Source organism: Zootoca vivipara, chromosome 3 (genome assembly GCF_965207765.1).
Source record: "Zootoca vivipara chromosome 3, rZooViv2.hap1.1, whole genome shotgun sequence".
Lineage (NCBI taxonomy): Eukaryota > Metazoa > Chordata > Lepidosauria > Squamata > Lacertidae > Zootoca > Zootoca vivipara.
This window is the reverse complement of record NC_142586.1, coordinates 85,673,817-85,693,531: the sequence shown is the minus strand read 5'-3', so window position 1 is coordinate 85,693,531 and position 19,715 is coordinate 85,673,817. Positions and strand designations below refer to the sequence as shown.

The 19,715-nt window shown below is 47.2% G+C and overlaps 1 protein-coding gene across 1 annotated transcript in view; it reads left to right on the top strand.

Annotated features, from left to right (window-relative positions):
* Nucleotides 1-1,713: 1,713 nt before the first annotated feature.
* The window catches only part of SUPT7L (SPT7 like, STAGA complex subunit gamma), a 52,286-nt gene continuing 34,284 nt past the window's right edge, over nucleotides 1,714-19,715 (top strand). Inside the window, exon 1 of the mRNA XM_088666593.1 lies at nucleotides 1,714-1,738. The gene's annotated coding sequence lies outside the window, so the exon portion shown is untranslated. The remainder of the gene's footprint in view (nucleotides 1,739-19,715) is intronic.

The window sequence follows — 19,715 nt, the reverse complement described above, 5'->3', positions numbered from 1 at the left end:
TATTTCCCCTGATTCAGAAATGCTGTGGTTTCTTTCCTTGCCTCTCAGTTGAAATCCAGCACCTGTTTTGCCACCTTATGGAGAAGCCAAAATGGTCCGCTCAATGTGCTATATGCATGTTTACTTGGAACTAAACCTCACTCGGTGCAATGGGACTTAGCACATAGCACTAATCTTTGCAACCTTCTTCGAAGGGAGGCTGGGCCTGCTGGCCAAATGCAGCCCTCCAGGCCATTCTCTCTGGATCCCAGGATGCTCCCCACACCATGCCCCTCACTAGCTTTGTTCCATACTTTCCTCATTTTCTCCAGTTAGAATGTTTCTTTGAACTGTGATGATGCTTCTTGCTGAGCTGAACTTGATTGAGAGACTGATGGGTGACAGCAACATAGAAACCGCTGGCTTTTGCGCAGCTGCAATGGAGCCCACTGGACAAACATAAGAGGCACATGCGTCGCTCCTCTCCCCTTTGCCTCTGGCTGCTATCTTGCACTGGCTCCTGGCAGGTTCCCTGCAAGGAAATGCGGCCCTTGTGCTGGAAAGGTCCCCTACAACAGTTTTATGGGTTGGTCCCCCCGGTATCAGTACAGATGGAGAGTGGGCTATAATAAATATTTTCAAGAATAAGCAAGTGCGCAAATAAATCACTGCTGAGGTACATCCACAATTGCAAGGTGCCACAAACTGTTACCATTGTTGAAGTAAGGGCAGCGCAATCGCAGCTAAGAAGCTCAAATCATATACATTGGACTCTCTAGTTATGTACTGCTCTGGATACGTAACTTTTGGGTTACGAACGCAGCAAACCCGGAAGTGTATACTTCTGGGTTTTGCCGTGCACGCATGTGGAGATGCGCTTAATTGCGCAGAAGTGGTGCCTCTGTCTACAGACTTTTCGGGTTGCGGATGGACCCCCGGAATGAATTTAATTCATATCCGGAGGGTCCACTGTATATGACTGACATCCTTCTTTGGAAATTAAAAACCAATGTCCAGACTTTAACATTCAAAAACTTTACTTGCAGAAACATGTAGTTATAGATGAATTAAAATATATTTACAGTCAACATGGGCTTACAGTCTCTTCTTCTAACTTCCAAACAACTGTATTTTCCTCCTTTTCCAGAGCTCAGCACCCAGCCTTCTGTATCTCAGTTAGGCCATGCCTTGCAGCTCCTTTGAGAGATATCCACTTTTACCTTCTCCTGCAGCTTTGCTCTCTTTCAAGCAAAGAAGCACTCCAATATGGAACTTAGCAGTGTTTACAATGGATTCATACTTCCCATGTGACCAATGTTAGCCAATCACAGGAGAACTGCTGGAGAGAATTCTCTAGAATTCAATTGCCAGCCAATCAAATTTAAACACATAGTAATGCATACAAGCATTTACAATTTCAGTGAACTAAATTACTAAACTTAGCAACCATTGGCTAGGGACTACCTCTGATGTCACAATAGGTCATGGCAGATGAGTGGGTATAAAGGGGGCCTTTTCCTCTTCCCTAGCAACAATGCACAGTGGGCAACAGTTGTGATATCCAGCATTGCCAGCCTTCCATCTGTGGGAGGCCCATTCACAGATGAATGGAGACAACCATCTGGTTGTGGGATACTATGGAGCTCTAATAAGGCAAGTTCACCTGCTGAGCAGCATTGCAGCCTGAATGCAGCTGATATCCATGGTCAGAAGCTGGTTGATATCTAGAGATGGACCTAGTGGAAGATGGAAGATGCTGGTAGGTGGAATTTGTATTTGAAAATCAGTGGATGTCACAAGGCTGAAGCAGGCTGATATTTGTGGATGTAAAATGGCTTAAGCTGGTGGGTATTTGTGGGTTGAAGCCGAGGCCCAAATGTTTATGAATGGAGAGTGAATTATCAGTGAATATGTATGTTGGCGTTCTTCATGGATGTTGGCTGGCATATGCTTGTGTGTGTGAATGGGGGTGGGGGGGTTCAAATGTGGTCACTGTGAATGGTGTATGCACATCCATGACTGTGATGTATGAAAGGAAACTGGTGGATATTCATGAACAGATGAAACCTGAAAGCTGTGCTGATGCTCTCCAGCTATTGCCTTTGGCTACAGATGTCAGAAGTCCAGGTTCCTATCTTGATAACACAGTAAGTGCAGGTAATTAAAAAGGAGGATTTATTGCAAAAACAAACAGATAGCTTCGGGCGGCTCTAACGAAGCCACCAACATTATCATTCAAGATGACCCTTCTGAAGACTCCTTCCAGTTCCTACAGAATATATTGAACCACCGCCCCTTACGTCTCTTGTTTTGCTTCCTGTCTAGCAACCCTCCCATTCGCCGACCCTTTGGACTTATTGCATCAGCTCCAGCTTCTTCCTGTTCTGAAAAACTGTCTTGGTGTCTGTTCGCATCTGTTTGAACTTCCTGAGAGCTTTGGCTGTGTTCCAGCCTGCTCTCAGTCGTTCCCTTGGCAACCAGCATTCCAATGTCTGAGGGAGTCGCACTTGGCACTGGCCGCTCTTCAGCCTGCATCAGATCTAACCCTCTCTGTTCTGCAGCCAGCTGTAAAGTTCCACTAGGAGTTGGCTCATTCCTGACAGCAGACCATCTATGAGGTCACAAAGGGGCATGGTGACTGGGTGTAGGGGGAAGGGACCCTACTTGTATATCACAGGGATGGGGGACCTGTGGCCTTCCAGGCATTGTTGGACTCCAAATCCCAACAGTCCCAGTCATCATAATACCAGGAACGATGGAAGGTGAAGTCTAGCAACTGCAGTAGGACGACTACAGGTTTCCCATCCCTGCAAACCCATTCTCTGAGTACAAATCCATATATAGCCCTGGGACAGTCAGCCAAAAAAGACTGCTATTGTAGTCAAGGCTGACTGATCAATAAGATGAAGAGTTGCAGCTCATTTTCTAGGAACCAGCAAGCAACTGCACCATCTTCCTTGCTGTGCCTTGGAACATTCCATAGCTTTGAATGGGGGGAAGAGCTGAGCCGAGTGATTGTGCATGTATGGGAGGGAGAGAGAGCTGAAGTTGAGAGTGAAGAAGTCTAGCCTTCAACAGCTTCTGCTACTGTGCAAATATTCATGCACTTTTTAGTATACAGTGGTACCTCAGGTTACAAAAGCTTCGGGTTACAGACTCCACTAACCTGGAAGTAGTACCCTCAGGTTAAGAACTTTACCTCTGGATGAGAACAGAAATCATTCAGCGGCGACAGCGGGAGGCCCCATTAGCTAAAGTGGTACCTCAAGTTAAGAACGGTTTCAGGTTACAGACCTCCGGAACAAATTAAGTTCTTATTATTTATTTATTTATTTATTTTAGCTTATTACAATTACTACATTTCCATCACACAAAATAAAACCATACAATACATTGCATTATAATTCATATCTCACATGTCTCTCTTTGTCCCACCACCAATACCCACATCCCCTCACCCTTCTGACTTCCCTCCGTCACTATTTGGACTTCCAACATAAATCATTATTTCAATACTGTGCATTCTGAGGAATGAATTAAGTTCTTAACCAGAGGTACCACTGTTGGCATCCCTTTTGAATTTAATTTAAAATCCAATACTGGAGAGCCTTGAGTCTCCCCTACTCTACCTTATAAACACTTTGGGGGGGGGGAGGGCCTGGCTAACAAACACTGAGGAGAGATCTTCCAACTCTGCAGCTTCTTACGCTGGTTCCTGTGTGGGTCAGAATGATGTTCAGTGAAACCAAAAGTGATTTGGTTGAGAAGTGCTATCTCCATTGCAACTGCTCTTTCTTGCTCTGCCTCGACCTTCCCATTTCTTTCAAGGTGACCGCTTTGTGTGGAACGACCGTTCCAAGCGAGGTATTCTTTGTTTCTTTTTCATCTTAAATTTAACAACACAGTAATAGCTTGTAAATGAAATGCTGCTCATTTATTGAAACCATATTCATCAAGGCTGAGCTCCCATGTTGGGGGGGGGGCATATGTGTCCAATTGCTGAAAAACCTTGGCAAATATGCTTTTAATAAAGCCCTGGTATTATTTAATGCTCAGGGAGCACCAACTACTGAAACCCGGAGCCAAGACCAAAGACTGAGAAGATCAAGTTTTGAAAAGTACACCAAGCGGTTTATTTCTTTGCAGCTGAAAGGGACTCCACCCAGGTTTTAATTTGAGTCCTGCGGATCATCAGAGCTTAGCCTGGGATCAACCTTGGAATATGTGAAGGAAGGATATTGACGAGTGCTTCTAAACCTGGGCTCCTGGATACCAAAGTGGCATTTGTTAACCAGAGTGCACTGCATGGCCCACCATGATATATTCCTTGGTGACCTCTAGATGGGATTAGTGTAAGCAGAGCTGCCTTTCAAAAGGAACTGCAACAGGCCACAAAATACAACTGCTTTCAACAAGACCTGGCAGACAATGGAATGCAACGGAACACAGGAAGCTGAATCAGACTATTGGTCAGTATTGCCTATACTGGACTGGCTGGCAGCGGCTCTCTAGGTTTTCAGGCAGGATCTCTTTAACCTCTATCATGAGATGCTGGGGATTAAACCTGAGACGGTCCACATGCAGAGCAGATACTGTCACTGATCTCTGGCCATTTAAAAAATAATCACTGATTCTTTAAAGTTCACAGTAGTGGTCTTCTTGACCTTTATTTAATATCTCAAATGTATCTCAAATGGTCTTGTGCAGACAAAAGCACCTCCTTGGACTTTGAGCTCTTTGGAGGAAACTCTGCTATGTGTTCTTTTAAGATGCAGGATGAGAAGGGATTTATGGAGGAGAAGGCTATTGACAGCTACTAACCGCGTTCTGCAGGGACCCAGGTGGCGCTGTGGTTAAACCACAGAGCCTAGGGCTTGCTGATCAGAAGGTCGGCGGTTCGAATACCTGCGACGGGGTGAGCTTCCGTTGCTTGGTCCCAGCTCCTGCCAACCTAGCAGTTCGAAAGCACATCAAAGTGCAAGTAGATAAATAGGAACCGCTACAGCGGGAAGGTAAATGGCGTTTCCATGTGCTGCTCTGGTTTGCCAGAAGCGGCTTTGTCATGCTGGCCACATGACCTGGAAGCTATATGCCGGCTCCCTCGGCCAATAATGCAAGATGAGCGCTGCAACCCCAGAGTCGGTCACTACTGGACCTAATGGTCAGGGGTCCCTTTACCTTTACCTTTAACCGCGTTCTACTTTTTGATTTGGGATACTTATGGACCACACTTCATCCAAGCAAAACTCACCACCCATCAATACACATATGCAATATAAAAATCATATATCGGTTTAAAACTTAACACGCAGCATGGCTGCTAAATATTTGCATTTCCTTCTAAGACAGTAATGGTGGTTATAATCCACCTTCAAAGTACAGTACTATGCTTCTGAATACCAGTTGCTGGAAAACACAGCAGGGGAGAACGCAGTTGCATTCAGGTCCTGCTTGCAAGCTTCCAAAAGACATCTGATTGGTCCCTGTGAGAAAAGGATGCTAGTCGAGATGGGGTTTTGGCTCTGATCCAGCAGCGTTCTTCTTTTTAAGAGGAAGAACATGGATTTTTCTTCCACTTCCTGCTTTAGAAATACAGGCATTCTATATCTCCCACCTACCAACCCCATCAGCAGTGTACCTATTATATAAGTGAAACATGTCAAACTTCATCTCCCTAGCTTGTCTTGAACGTAGTTACAATTTAGATATAACCACAAGGATTTTGTTGTTGTTCAGTCGTTTAGTCGTGTCCGACTCTTTGTGACCCCATGGACCAGAGCACTCCAGGCACTCCTGTCTTCCACTGCCTACGAACTCAAGTTCGTAGCTTCGAGAACACTGTCCAACCACCTCGTCCTCTGTTGTTCCCTTCTCCTTGTGCCCTCCATCTTTCCCAACATCAGGGTCTTTTTCAGGGAGTCTTCTCAACAAGGATATGTTGGTTCTATTACTTACATCTTTCAGGCTTCATGTATCTTAGGCTTAGTTTAAACATACTATTATGACCACGTCCCATGTTGCTCCAAAGAATCCCACCACCCCCTGCATCAGTTTTTTTTTTTTTTTTGGTCTGCGAAAGGCTGCAGAAGAAGGAGGGGTTTGACAAACATCACTCCCCTTAGTGCTTATGGAAGCCTCTGGTGGATCACAGAGCTTTCCATCAGCAGCGGGAGACAATTGGATTCAGTGCTTTTCTTTCCCAGAAAATCTCCCCATTCCATACCTAGATAATTGCCCATGGGATGTTCCTCATGGAGGAAAGAGGGAGAGGTGATTTTTGCCTATTGCTCCTTCCTTCTGCAGGTCCCTGCAAAGTTCCTCCCGAGAGTTGGAGGAACCCTCTTGAGCAACATGGGAAGCGGCCCAAGGGGAATCAGTAAAATAAAAATAATCTCCCCCTTCCTCTGCTTGGAGTCAGTCCCTCCTGCAAACTGAAGGGTAATTCTGGATCCAACTCATAAACCTTAATCTGTGAGGGGCCTAGTAATTGGATGAGGACTGGGCACCGCTATATGTATTTGTGAAGAAAATAGAGGAAACTTCCTCTCTGGCCAGAGATATGAGAGATGCAAACGATAAACCCAGGCAACCTAGAAGAGACATGTTTCTTTAGCCAACTCCCCTTTGAAATATTTCAGTTGAAGTTGCATTAACATTCCCTCCTTGGGGCTATCTTGATATCGGCCAGGAGTCCTGCAGGCAGAGGTTCTGAACCCAGCTATAAGGCTCCAGGAAGTCTTCAGATGAACTCAATTGGCATCTTGAATGTACAAATGACAACAAGGGAGTTCCCAGAGAATTATGTGGCCCTTTTCAAAGTGCTGAGACCCCCGTTTTCTTGTTAAGGCTCCTCTGAGTTCTTATCGAGCCCTGCTTTTTAAACCTTGGGAGGCTTTGAAAGAAGTTTGTTTTCTGCTGCTCCAGAGAAGCGGACACAGAGCAATGGATTCAAACTACAAGAAAGAAGATTCCACCTTAACATTAGGAAGAACTTCCTGACAGTAAGAGCTGTTCGGCAGTGGAATTTGCTACCAAGGAGTGTGGTGGGGTCTCCTTCTTTGGAGGTCTTTAAGCAGAGGCTTGACAGGCATATGTCAAGAATGCTTTGATGGTGTTTCCTGCTTGGCAGGGGTTGGACTGGATGGCCCTTGTGATCTCTTCCAACTCTACGATTCTATGAATTGTATGCATGCAAGCCTTACAGGCATGGAGACAATCCGGAACTTTCATGAGCTTGAACCACACCATCTAGGCTGACATCAGATATTCTGTCATCACATCTGTATCCTGCAGTTCCTGAAAGGAGCTTTTGAGTAGCATATGTGACCTTTCAATTTTATTCTCACAACATCTTTAAGGTAGATTAATTTGAGAATAAAAGGTAAAGGACCCCTGGATGGTTAATTCCAGTCAAAGGCGACTATGGGGTTGTGACGCTCATCTCGCCTTCAGGCTGACGGAGCCGGCGTTTGTCCACAGACAGCTTTCTGGGTCATGCGGCCAGCATGACTAAACCGCTTCTGGCGCAATGGGACACCATGATGACTACCTAGTGAACTTCATTGCTGAGACTGGGCTTCCTCAGACCAGGGGTGAGGAAAAGGTAGATCAGGAACTACAGGTAGATCAGAACCCGCCAAATATCTCTAGACAGCACTGAGAGCAAGGCCACTGAAATGGATCTTCACTCATGAGCTCCCCTGTATGGGAGCAAGTGGCTCTTTCTGTGGCAGCAAAACCTGTGTCTGGACTGTACCACATCAGACTGCCGGGGGTGGGGATTCAGAGGAGGGAATGCTCCTTCATAATCAACTCCAATCGCACAAATCAAAACTTCTGGTACGCTCTTGAACCCCTCTCACAAAATACTGGCAGATTGGAGGCACGCTATTGTTCAGTTACACGTGTAGAGTTTGAAACTGTGCGACACAGGTTTGCTACCTCTCTAAGAACTCTGCCTCTGACACAGCAACCAGGGTGTGGAGAAGGCTTAGACGATGAGCATGTGCTGTCAGATGGGGCCAGCCATTGTTCCAAAGAATGTGTTTCACACAGGCCAGATGTTAAAATAATCTCCTCTGCTTGTGCCCTCTCCCCGGTTTTTAATTGATCTCCGCATTTGTCTGTGCTTTCCGTGAAAGGACTGGAGGCCTTTCCTCATATTAATGAATCCCAGAGCAGCCCTTTCATTCCTGCAGCTGGAGATCGTTACAAACTGTTATGGTTTCTTAATCAGCAAAACTCTCTTGTCCCATCTCCCCCCACATCTAAAGGGGGGACTCGCTATTGCCTTTATCTCTTGCCTCCTCAAACTCCCTTCATTTCTACTCTGCCTGATCTTTGATTGCATGAAATTAACTCCCCCCCCCCAACCCTTCTTCTTGTACACCTTGTGTATCACCTTAGCCATTGTGTGCTAAGTGGGCAGGGGGGGGAGACAGAAACAGGAAATACGCTTGAAGCGATATGCCCTGATTGCTACCTTGACCATCTCTATTTTTATTCCTTGATTAGCGGTTTTTATTTGGGTCTGTTCGGAGGTTCCCAACAACCCCACTGACCTTGCTCCAACCTCTGCATTTGTTTACACACCTAAGGAGCAATGAGAGGCTTAAAAGGTTCAAGCTTTCAATCCAAAACAGAGTGTATATTCTGGCAAGGAGTATGGGCAAAAACACTATGAAAGGAATACGTTTGACTGAGTACGATAAAGCATAAAACTTTGACACAGAGTAGATTCTAAGGTGGAATCTACCCACATATCAAAAAAAATGTTGCATTTTTTTTTGAAAAATACATTGAATTTGGCATAGCTCACTATCGCCATCTAGCCTCACATTTGTATACTGCACTTTCCAACACATTTAAAACGTTTTATTTGCAGCTGTATAGCTGAGTCCTAAGTACCGTACTTTATAGGCCCACCAGAAGAGATTGTGTTCATCTTGTCTATGAGTGTTACAGTTTGGGGCTTAGCATTTTGCAAAATGCTCACAGTCTTGCAGCTCCAACAGTTTCTGCTTGTTGTAGAAACCTACTGAATTTTCCCTTCCTTTAACACATTCTGAGCTTGACATTGGGCTGACATACAGGACCCAGGATTCCTTCATTGCTCCCCTGATTGGCAGGAAATGTTCAGTGCCCTATTTCTGTCCCAGTTGCTGGCCAAATAAGCTTCTTGCCAGGCCAGGAATCCCTAAACAGTGCACTAACAGAGAACTGCTAGTGAGCTGTAAGAAATAAATCTCAGTGTGGACAGGAAAGGATGCTTAGGATTTCTAGCTGTGAGGGCTTGTGGTTGAGAGGTTCAGTATCATCCCTTATGACTTGTCCCTTTCTAATTGGACGACAGCAACGAAACAGATGATGAAAAGTTAACATATGGGGAGGGGCTCAGTGGTAGAGAAAGAGCTCATGTTTTGCATGGGAGAAGGTGTCCGGTCCCACTGGGGGAGGAAGAGGAGGGTGGGGGGAGTGCACCGCCCCCAGCAGCGTGATCCTGGTGGGGTGCCATCGCGGCTGCCCCCCTGCCCGTGCTGGGCACCCCAACCCGCCCCTGCGGGCAGTGTGCCCCACCCCCACCTGCTCTCCGTCCCCCAATGCTGGAGCATGAAGCTCCGCCATTGTCCGGTCCCAGCCCTGCCATCCCAGTGAAAAGGGTCTCAGGCCAGGAGGACTAAGAAATCCCTCCTCTGCCTGAGACCTTGGCGAGCTCAGTATGAGGACTCTCTGCGGGATTTAACATGAGGGTTAAATAGGTTTCCAATGCTTACAAACGTGCAAGATACACATGCCGCAAAATTCTGCCATTTTGGATGCAGAACTTGATATCCATCTCTCCATTGTGAAAAATAACAGCCCCTACAGTGCAAGTTTACAACAAAGTTTCCCATAGCCCAGCATTATACAGACATGCTAAGTCTGAGCTTCTCCTTTTGGTTTTCTCTACCAAAGGTCTCAAAGCCCAGGAAATTAGCAGTCAGGTGAAGTTTAAATCCACAGCTGGACAGGAAGTTGCCTACTAGTCTTTTCCATCAACTGGTCATCCAGTTCTCGCAGAGGTAACTTGCATCCTTTCTATTCATCAGCTATACAAACCCATTATTTATTTCTCATTAAATTCATTCATGAGGAAAGTCCCCACATTCCTGGCTCGCTAGGTTTTCCTTTCTGCAACGCCTGTCCTCAACTGTCTCCTTAACTGCCCAGCTGCCACCTCACACTCTCTCAACAAGCTCTCTCTAAATTCTTTTCCTTACTCAGACTGATCCTTCACTGCTTCATGAAGGTATTTTGCACAAACCAGTGGGACACTGTGCTTCTGGTAGACGCCTCTTTGCTTTTTTGGAATCCATGGAACTTATTGTCAGTAAGCATGTTCTGAATCCAGATACAGAGGTGAAACTTGGAAAATTAGAATATCGTCAAAAAGTGCATTTATTTCAGTTACAGGTAGGTAGCCGTGTTGGTCTGACGTAGACAAAACAAAATGATAATGATGATATAATAATAATAATAATAATAATAATAATAATAATAATAATAATAATTTCCTTCTAGTAGCACCTTAGAGACCAACTAAGTTTGTCATAGGTATGAGCTTTCGTGTGCATGCACACTTCTTCAGATACACTGAAACAGAAGTCACCAGACCCTATGTATAGCCCCAGGGTGGGGAGGGGTATTACTCAGAAGGGGGGTGGGAATGGGTGATTGGCTGATAGGAGTGGTAAACCAGTTTCCAAGCCACCTTCAAACGTAGATCCACACAGAGTGCATTGCAGTAGTCCAAGCAGGAGATTCTTCTTCTTCTTCTCTGGCGATCACTCGTATCCGAGTAAGATTGTCTTCCATAAACACAGTTTTAACAATGGGTCCGTAAGTGACTGTGGAGGCCAATTCTGGATCCACACATCCTTCCACAGTGGGGACATTGGGTTCCGGGCAGGAGTTGATCACGGTGTGGATTTGCCAAGTGCGCCTTCCTCTTAGCACGTTTCTCCCTTCCGTCCTGAGATTGAGTGTCTTCAAAGCCCATAACACCTTTGGTAAAGGCTGTTCTCCAACTGGAGCGCTCACAGGCCAGTGTTTCCCAGTTGTCAGTGTTTATACTACATTTTTTTTTAGATTTGCCTTCTGGAAAAGTTCTTTGTGCAGTTCATCAGCAGAACCACACATGATCTGGGATGCAGATGAAGTAGCACCAATGGTTGCTCTGGAGTGGCCAGATGTCAGATTCTGCACAGGAGGACAACTTGGGATGCATAAATTTGATCCTAAGAATTGTTGCTTCAACGCAGCAGCTGTGTGTGTTTGTCAGGCCACAGTTTTTCTTCTGCACAGTTCTACTGTTGCTCTCTTATTAATTGAAGAACAGCCACCCTTATCAATAAGTACTGCCATCACATCAATCTCCTCGTCCTCCACAGAATAAATAATACAATCTCATCATGATGCTGGAGGGACTGTGGGGAGTGGGACCCATTTTTCCCCATGTGGTGGTTGCGTGAAGATACGTCTTCATTTTTGATGAATGTCTCCCAAGAAATCGATAAAATGATCTGCCAGCTCCTACCTTCTGACCCACAGATGGCACAGCTGCTCATCTTTGATGGGCAGCCTAAATCAGTAATTTATAAAGATCTTGCAGCATTTCTTTTCGTTGTTCCAAGACTTAGGACCACGAAGAACTGGAGGTCTCCTGCAGTCAGTCTCTTCCATTGCTGGTATTCATGAGGTTTGGAATCTAGCACTGATGGAAAAGCGAACACACAGAGTCAAGGCACTAAAGAAAGGATCTGAATCAGACAAATTCCTGGATTTCCAGGATTCGTGACATACCTTTATTATAAAAAAGGTAAAGGTAAAGGACCCCAGGACGGTTAAGTCCAGTCAAAGGCTGAGGGAGCCAGCGTTTGTCCACAGCTTTCTGGGTCATGTGGCCAGCATGACTAAACCACTTCTGGTACACGGATGTCCGTGATGGAAACCAGAGCACATGGAAACACTGTTTACCTTCCCACCGCAGCAGTACCTATTTATCTATTTGCAATGGTGTGCTTTCGAACTGCTAGGTTGTCAAGAGCTGGGACAGAACAACAGGAGCTCACGCCGTCGCAGGGATTTGAACCACCGACTTTCTGATTGGCAAGCCCAAGAGGCTCAGTGGTTTAGACCACAGCGCCACCCGTGTTTTACCTTTATTATATACACCACTGAAGAAGGGAATGCTAGAAATCCTCTGGTCACATACGGAGAACTGTGGCTGAGTATTCTGTGTTGAATGAAGGTCAATTGATGAACTTTCCATACAACCTTGACCCTGATTACATTATGGATAATTATTTTCTCTCCATTGTTGTTGTTTATTTTTGTAGTTTTGTACCAAATTTTTATTTTAGGAAAAGGAGTTTACCCTTAGCATACAGGGAATTGTTGAACTAGTCCATCAATGAATTGATGAACTAGTCCATCAATCTGTACAGATGGAAATGAATCATAGAATCATAGAATCATAGAGTTGGAAGAGACCACAAGGGCCATCCAGTCCAACCCCCTGCCAAGCAGGAAACACCATCAAAGCATTCCCGACATACGGCTGTCAAGCCTCTGCTTAAAGACCTCCAAAGAAGGAGACTCCACCACACTCCTTGGCAGCAAATTCCACTGCCGAACAGCTCTTACTGTCAGGAAGTTCTTCCTAATGTTTAGGTGGAATCTTCTGTCTTGTAGATTGAATCCATTGCTCCGTGTCCACTTCTCTGGAGTAGCAGAAAACAACCTTTCTCCCTCCTCTATATGGCATCCTTTAATATATTTGAACATGGCTATCATATCACCCCTTAACCTTCTCTTCTCCAGGCTAAACATACCCAGCTCCCTAAGCCGTTCCTCATAAGGCATTGTTTTCAGGCCTTTGTCCATTTTGGACGCCCTCCTCTGGACACGTTCCAGCTTGTCAATATCCTTCTTGAACTGTGGTGCCCAGAACTGGACACAGTATTCCAGGTGAGGTCTGACCAGAGTGGTACTATTACTTCCCTTGATCTAGATGCTATACTCCTATTGATGCAGCCCAGAATTGCATTGGCTTTTTTAGCTGCTGCATCACACTGTTGACTCATGTCAGGTTTGTGGTCTACCAAGACTCCTAGAGCCTTTTCACATGCATGCAGCCCTTTCTATTTGAACAAGAGAAGGCAGAACTAGCCTATCAAGACTTACACCAAACATGAGCTTCAGGAGGGCAAGGTTGTTTGTCAGCCATGAGCTCATGCTTCTCCTAGCTGCCCTTCACACTGCTGTAGGAAATATGTTTCATACTTTGAACAGCAGAGTTTTAACAGGAAGGGCAGAATTAAACTCAGACGTATAAAAGCCTAATAACACTAAGCTAAACTGAAGATCAGATTCCAGCTGATAAAAGGATTTGTTCTGTATACAATGAAATTCTACCTCTTTTAGTGTTAATTGCAGACACATTGCCTTCTGCCTGCTGAACTGGTTCCTATGATTCATGCTGTTTGGTTGCCCACTTGACATTTCCAAACCTAGCCTTACAAAAACAGCATTTTAGAAGTTAGCTTCCCTTCTGGGTTGGGGAGATGTGTTTTGAGTCAACGATAAATCCTTCATGGTTTGTGGAAAGGTCAAAGCAGTAAAGCCAAATTGTTTTTAAGAAAAATATATGCTTATTTTATTAACAGAGGGAGATGAAAATTTATGAGAGTGAAATTCACACTGGTTGTTTAAAGGGTTCTGAAATAACAGCTTCCCACCCACTCACATGGGAGGAAAAAGCAGAGCTATGAAACACACACTTTTAAGTTTCAGAAGATTCCAGAAGTTTGTATGCAAAAGGACAAACAAAGCTCATGTGATCTGAGTTTAATGGGTAGCAGTTAGTATAGACCGCAAACTACCATTTTACTTACAGCAGAGAATCAATAGGCCTGAAAAGTGTCCGGATGGCAATTTGCCACTAACAGGCAAGATTACACATTACTGACTTAAGCACCTTCACAGATAAAGGGGTCTGCTACATTTGTCTCTTCCTGCTTGCTCTGCTTTTAATGATCCTACCCTTCTGGCTTGCGACAAGTATCTTCTTTCCTAAACATGAATTTCCCTAGTACTCATTTTCAAAAGGACCCTTCCAAAAGCACAGTTCTAATCTATCATCTTTGGTACGGCATAGTATCCTATCCTATATAATAATGTCCATGTTGTCCCTGCGTCCAGATGTCCCGTGTGTCCCTGGGGTACTGCGCATGTCCCCCAGAGACACAGGGATTGGACGGAGGGACAACCAGGGACACAGGGATTGGACCCGTGCTCTCGGGACACAGGGAACAGCCAACTGCCGCTCCGCCAACCGCCGCTCCGAAGCCCAGTCTCATGCTGGAGGTGTGCGGTGAGGCGGCGGGGGAGAGAAGCGCTCCCCCCCCGCAGCCTTGCCGCACACCTCCGGCATGGGACGGCGCTTCCTCGGGGAACCCGAGGAAGCCGAAGCGGCAGCGGGCGCGGAGGGAGGCCCGCTTTGGCTTGGCAGCGGCGGGAAGAAGGGGAGGAATTCCTCCCCTTTTTCCCGCCGCCGCCAAGCCAGTCCCGGAGCCGAATTGCGGCGCGGCGGGGTTTTTCGCCGTTTGCCTCCCCCTCGAGGGAAGGCAAACGGCGAAAAGCCCCCGCTGCGGACTGGCTTGGCGGTGGCGGGAACATCCCGCCACCGCCAAGCCAGTCCCGGAGCCGAATTGCGGCGCGGCGGGGTTTTTCGCCGTTTGCCTCCCCCAGGGGAAGGCAAACGGCGAAAAGCCCCCGCTGCGGACTGGCTTGGCGGTGGCGGGAACATCCCGCCACCGCCAAGCCAGTCCCGGAGCCGAATTGCGGCGCGGCGGGGTTTTTCGCCGTTTGCCTCCCCCAGGGGAAGGCAAACAGCGAAAACCCCCCGCTGCGGACTGGCTTGGCGGTGGCGGGAAGACCCGCCACCGCCAAGCCAGTCCCGGAGCCGAATTGCGGCGCGGCGAGGTTTTTCGCCGTTTGCCTCCCCCAGGGGAAGGCAAACAGCGAAAACCCCCCGCTGCGGACTGGCTTGGCGGTGGCGGGAAGACCCGCCACCGCCAAGCCAGTCCCGGAGCCGATTTGCGGCGCGGCGGGGTTTTTCGCCGTTTGCCTCCCCCTCAGGGGAAGGCAAACGGCGAAAAGCCCCCGCTGCGAACTGGCTTGGTGGTGGCGGTAAGACCCGCCACCGCCAAGCCAGTCCCGGCAGGCCGCTTCCTCTAGCGCCCGTTTTTAAACGGGCTAAAATCCACTAGTTTTATAAATATTTAAGTAAACAAAGTCTGGAATGATCAGTGGGTGTTATTTGACCCAGGGACACCGCTTGTCTGGATTAATCTCAGTCCTGGTCCTCTTACCCCATGTTAATGTTCAGCCACTAACTTTTCCTCCTCCTCCTCCTCCTCCTGATTTACTGTAGGGCTCCAGGTGGCTTCCATTTCCTTCCTGATGGATGAGGTTGCTGAGTAATACTGTGCAGAGTTGAGCTATAGGCGACCAGGAGCTCCGTCTCCTTTTCATTTAACTCTGTGCTCTCGTTACACAGCTTCCGGCTACAATTGTGGCCTGGAAGTGGGCGAGTTAGCTGAAGCAGAGCTCACAGAAGGCAGAAAGGCAAAGATAGCTGGCAAGCCCCTGTTGTGTAAGAGAATCAGGAGCATAACAGAATGCTAAGCCACCCAGGAAAGGGATGTGTTATTTAGCCATCACATTTGCATCCCACCCTTCCTCCCAAATGAGTCCAGGGCAGCACACAAGAAGTCATAAAACCTCTCAAGAACAATTCCAATACAGACAAAGGCAGGCAAAGACCTCAACTTACAAAGGTTTATTGAAAGAACAGGGTCCTCAGTAGGCGCCGAAAAAACATTGCCTGTCTGATACTCACTTAGCGCAGAAGCGGGGAATCTTTGGCCTTCCAAATGCTGCTGAACTACAACTCCTGTCCACACTGGCAATTGGTCATGCTGGTTGGGTCAGATGGGAGTTGGAGCCCAATGTCTGGATTGCGGCAATTGTCTCACCCCTAACTTAAAGAATTGGGCGGAGAGGACATGCTTCACCTGAAGCCAGTTCCCCCTCACCAAATCACACCTGCACATTGTAACTCAGGCATCCCCAAACTTTGGCCCTCCAGATGTTTTGGACTACAATTCCCATCATCCCTGACCACTGGTCCTCTTAGGTAGGGATCATGGGAGTTGTAGGCCAAAACATCTGGAGGGCCGCAGTTTGGGGATGCCTGTTGTAACTGCTTCAGTATTCAGCTAAACCAGTGCTAGAGTATATTCTGCGAGCCATGTTCATACTGTGCTTTGACTGGAACCGGGGGGAGGGAAAGCTAAAGCAATGTATTTCTAATGTTCTTTTAACTTAGGTCTTAAGATTTCTGACCACATCGAATTCCCAATATTGTGTGAAATTCAGGTGCACTGCTGCTAATATATGGATTGGTCAAGGTCATGTGATATGTATTTACCATTTAAGGTGCTTGAAGCATGTTACTTTCAACTCTGCTAGTGATCTTGCAAATCTGAATTGAAGTCTGCATTGGTGAGTTGGGGTTGGATGAATATGTATTTGTGAAAGCTCCCTTCAGTCCATGGGCGTAGGCAGGGGGGGGCAGGAGGGGGCAGCTGCCCCCCCTAGAAGCAAAAAAATTAATGTATTTTACAGACCATAACCAGCACTTTTCCCCTCCAAAAACTGAAGTGGAAAGGGCTTTGCTTTAGCAAGAGCAGCTAAGTCTCCGCTTGCTGGGGGGGGGGGACACAGCAGTAACAAAAACACATCAAATAAAGCAAAGTGGCTACCAGTAGTTAAGCAGTTAAGACAATGGAGCATATATCCCCAGGCAAGATTCGATAGCTGACCATTTCACCCTATTGTTCTTAAGTGGCAGTTGTTAATGAGCATTCAGGAGCATTAAGAGTTCTATTGGCGATTTAATGAGGGTGCAGACTCAGAGGATTCAATTTGAATAAGGTGGCTCTGCAAGGCGAAAAAGAAGTGAATAAGAAAGGGGGGGCTGTAGCTTTGACAGACACAGTGATGTTTATAAAAAGCATTGGTGTTCCAGTCTGCCCCTCCTCCTGCATCTGTATACTGTAAATCAGGGGTGGCCACCTCCCAAGAGACTCTGATCTACTCAGAGTTTAAAACTGGGGGTGATCTACCCCCTTTTGGGGGGGTTCAGGTCAAAGCTATTGAGTTTTTTTTAAAGGAAGGGAAGCCCTGTTTTTGGGGGTTTAGGTCAAACTTGTTGAGCTTCTTTTAGGAGGGAGGCCCATTTTTGTTTAGGGCTTCAGGTCATAGTTCAACTTTTTTGAGGGAGGAGGAAAATTTTGGGTGAGCTTTTTTTAGGGGTGCCAGTGACCTACCAGTGATCTACCACAGACATCCAGTGATCTACTGGTAGATCACAATCTACCTGTTGGACGTGCCTGCTGTAAATCAAGCAGAGCGAAAGCTGCTTACAAGGCTCCTGTACATGCAGAGTTCCAGCATCACAGCGTCACCCAGAGGCACCCACAAATATGAGTTATCCCTCTCTCTATTTCTTCCTTCCTTCCCTCCCTCTTCCATCCTTAATAAAATACGGGGGGCAGATAAGCCCCACATAGAAAGCCCATCAACATGGGGGGATGACTCTTTCAAATACGGTATTTACCAGTAATTGGGGGGGGGGGGAGGCACCTAGGCCTCTAAGAGTTGGCTGCTATGCCTAGGAGTAGGACAATTCAAGAAAGCAGAACGATGCATATGCTATGGTAATATATCAATAGAATCGTAGAATTGTAGTCGGAAGGGACCACAAGGGTCATCTAGTCCAACCCGCTGCAATGCAGGATTTTTTTCCTAAGGTGGGGCTTGAACCATGGTTGAAATATTATGCTGATATGCAGCAACGCCTCGGAGCCGTCGTGGCTGCGGCCATGTCTTGCCTCGCCCTCGCCCGCCCTGCCACCCCCTCTCGCCTGCCCGACCCTCCCGTCCTCTTGCTGCAGAGTTCCAGCATCACAGCGTCATCCAGAGACACCCACAAATATGAGTTATCTCTCTCTCTATTTCTTCCTTCCTTCCCTCCCTCTTCCATCCTTAATAAAATACGGGGGGAGGCAGATAAGCCCCACATAGAAAGCCCGTCAACATGGGGGGATGACTCTTTCAAGTACGGTATTTACCAGTAATTGGGGGGGGGGCACCTAGGCCTCTAGGAGTTAGATGCTATGCCTAGGAGTAGGACAATTCAAGAAAGCAGAATGATGCATATGCTATGGTAATATATCAATAGAATCATAGAATTGTAGTCGGAAGGGACCACAAGGGTCATCTAGTCCAACCCCCTGCAATGCAGGATTTTTCCCCTAAGGTGGGGCTTGAACCATGGTTGAAATATTATGCTGATATGCAGCAACGCCTCGGAGCCGTCGTGGCTGCGGCCATGTCTTGCCTCGCCCTCGCCCGCCCTGCCACCCCCTCTTGCCTGCCCGACCCTCCCGTCCTCTCCAGCCAAGCAGGGTAGCCGCCAACGCTACCAGCCCCAGAAGCACAAGGTGGCCGCTGCTGCCACCACCACGATGTCATCAGGCCCGTTGGCCCTTTAGCCCCGCCCACTTTGTGGCCCCTCCCCTTCTGTGCCTTGGCCCCGCCCCTGAACGACCATGGCTTGCCCCCCCTAGTTTTGATCCTGGCTACGCCCCTGCTTCAGTCTGAGTCAGCTGAGTTCCACTGCTAGCAGTACCAAGATTCTACCTTTAAGAACTGATGATAAGGCATCTTTCAAAGTGACCCATATGTCACACAGTGCTTTTTTCCTGGGGGGTACGCATACCCCTAAACATTTTGTGAATCTAAGTTTGGCTTCATTGAGGGGCAGTATTTCAATACGAGTAGGGTTAGGGTACCCCTAAACATTTTTTAAGAAAAAAAGCACACACACACTAGCTGGCCCTGCCACGCGTTGCTGTGGGTTATTTGTGTGATTCCCCCTACCCTGTGCCGATCTATGACGTATCCCTGTGATTCCCCCCCTCTCCTAACCCTAAGCCCCCACTTACCCCTGCAATTTCCCTCTTCTCCTCCATCCGCCCCCCCCCCCGGGTTGCCCTGTCCAAACCCTGGCTCCCCTACTCATGTGTGTTATGTGAAATAACATTTATTCTACCCAAAGGCACGGCCCTGTAAAAGGCCTATATTTAGTTGATTCTATGCTGCGGCCTATTCGGCCCCCCCATCCCCCACCCAGGCAGGCCCCTAAGTCCACTCAGCCTAGTCTGCAAAGCCAAGGCAAGATACTGTGGAGAGGGCAGGTTTCATCCCTGTCTCCCCCCACCCTGTTCTGACCCATTACCTACCCCTGCCCCCTATTTGCCCCCCCATCCCTCCCAGGCAGGCCCATACCTCCACTTGGCAATGTTGGGCCTTGTTGCTGCAAAAGGCCTCCTTTTCAGTTGGTTGCTGTGGAATTTTGTGATGTCACCTGGTGGCGCGGCTTTCGAGGCAGCAGTGGGCGATCTGCCTTTCTATTGGATGCTGCTGGAGTCTTCAGAGCTTCTGCTGGTGATGTCTAATTTGGGTGCCACTTTTTGTGTTTAATCATTATTTTAGATATGAAAGGTTTGCTTTTTTGGAAAAAAAATTATGCCAGATCCCTCACTGATGGGCATGGAACGTAATTT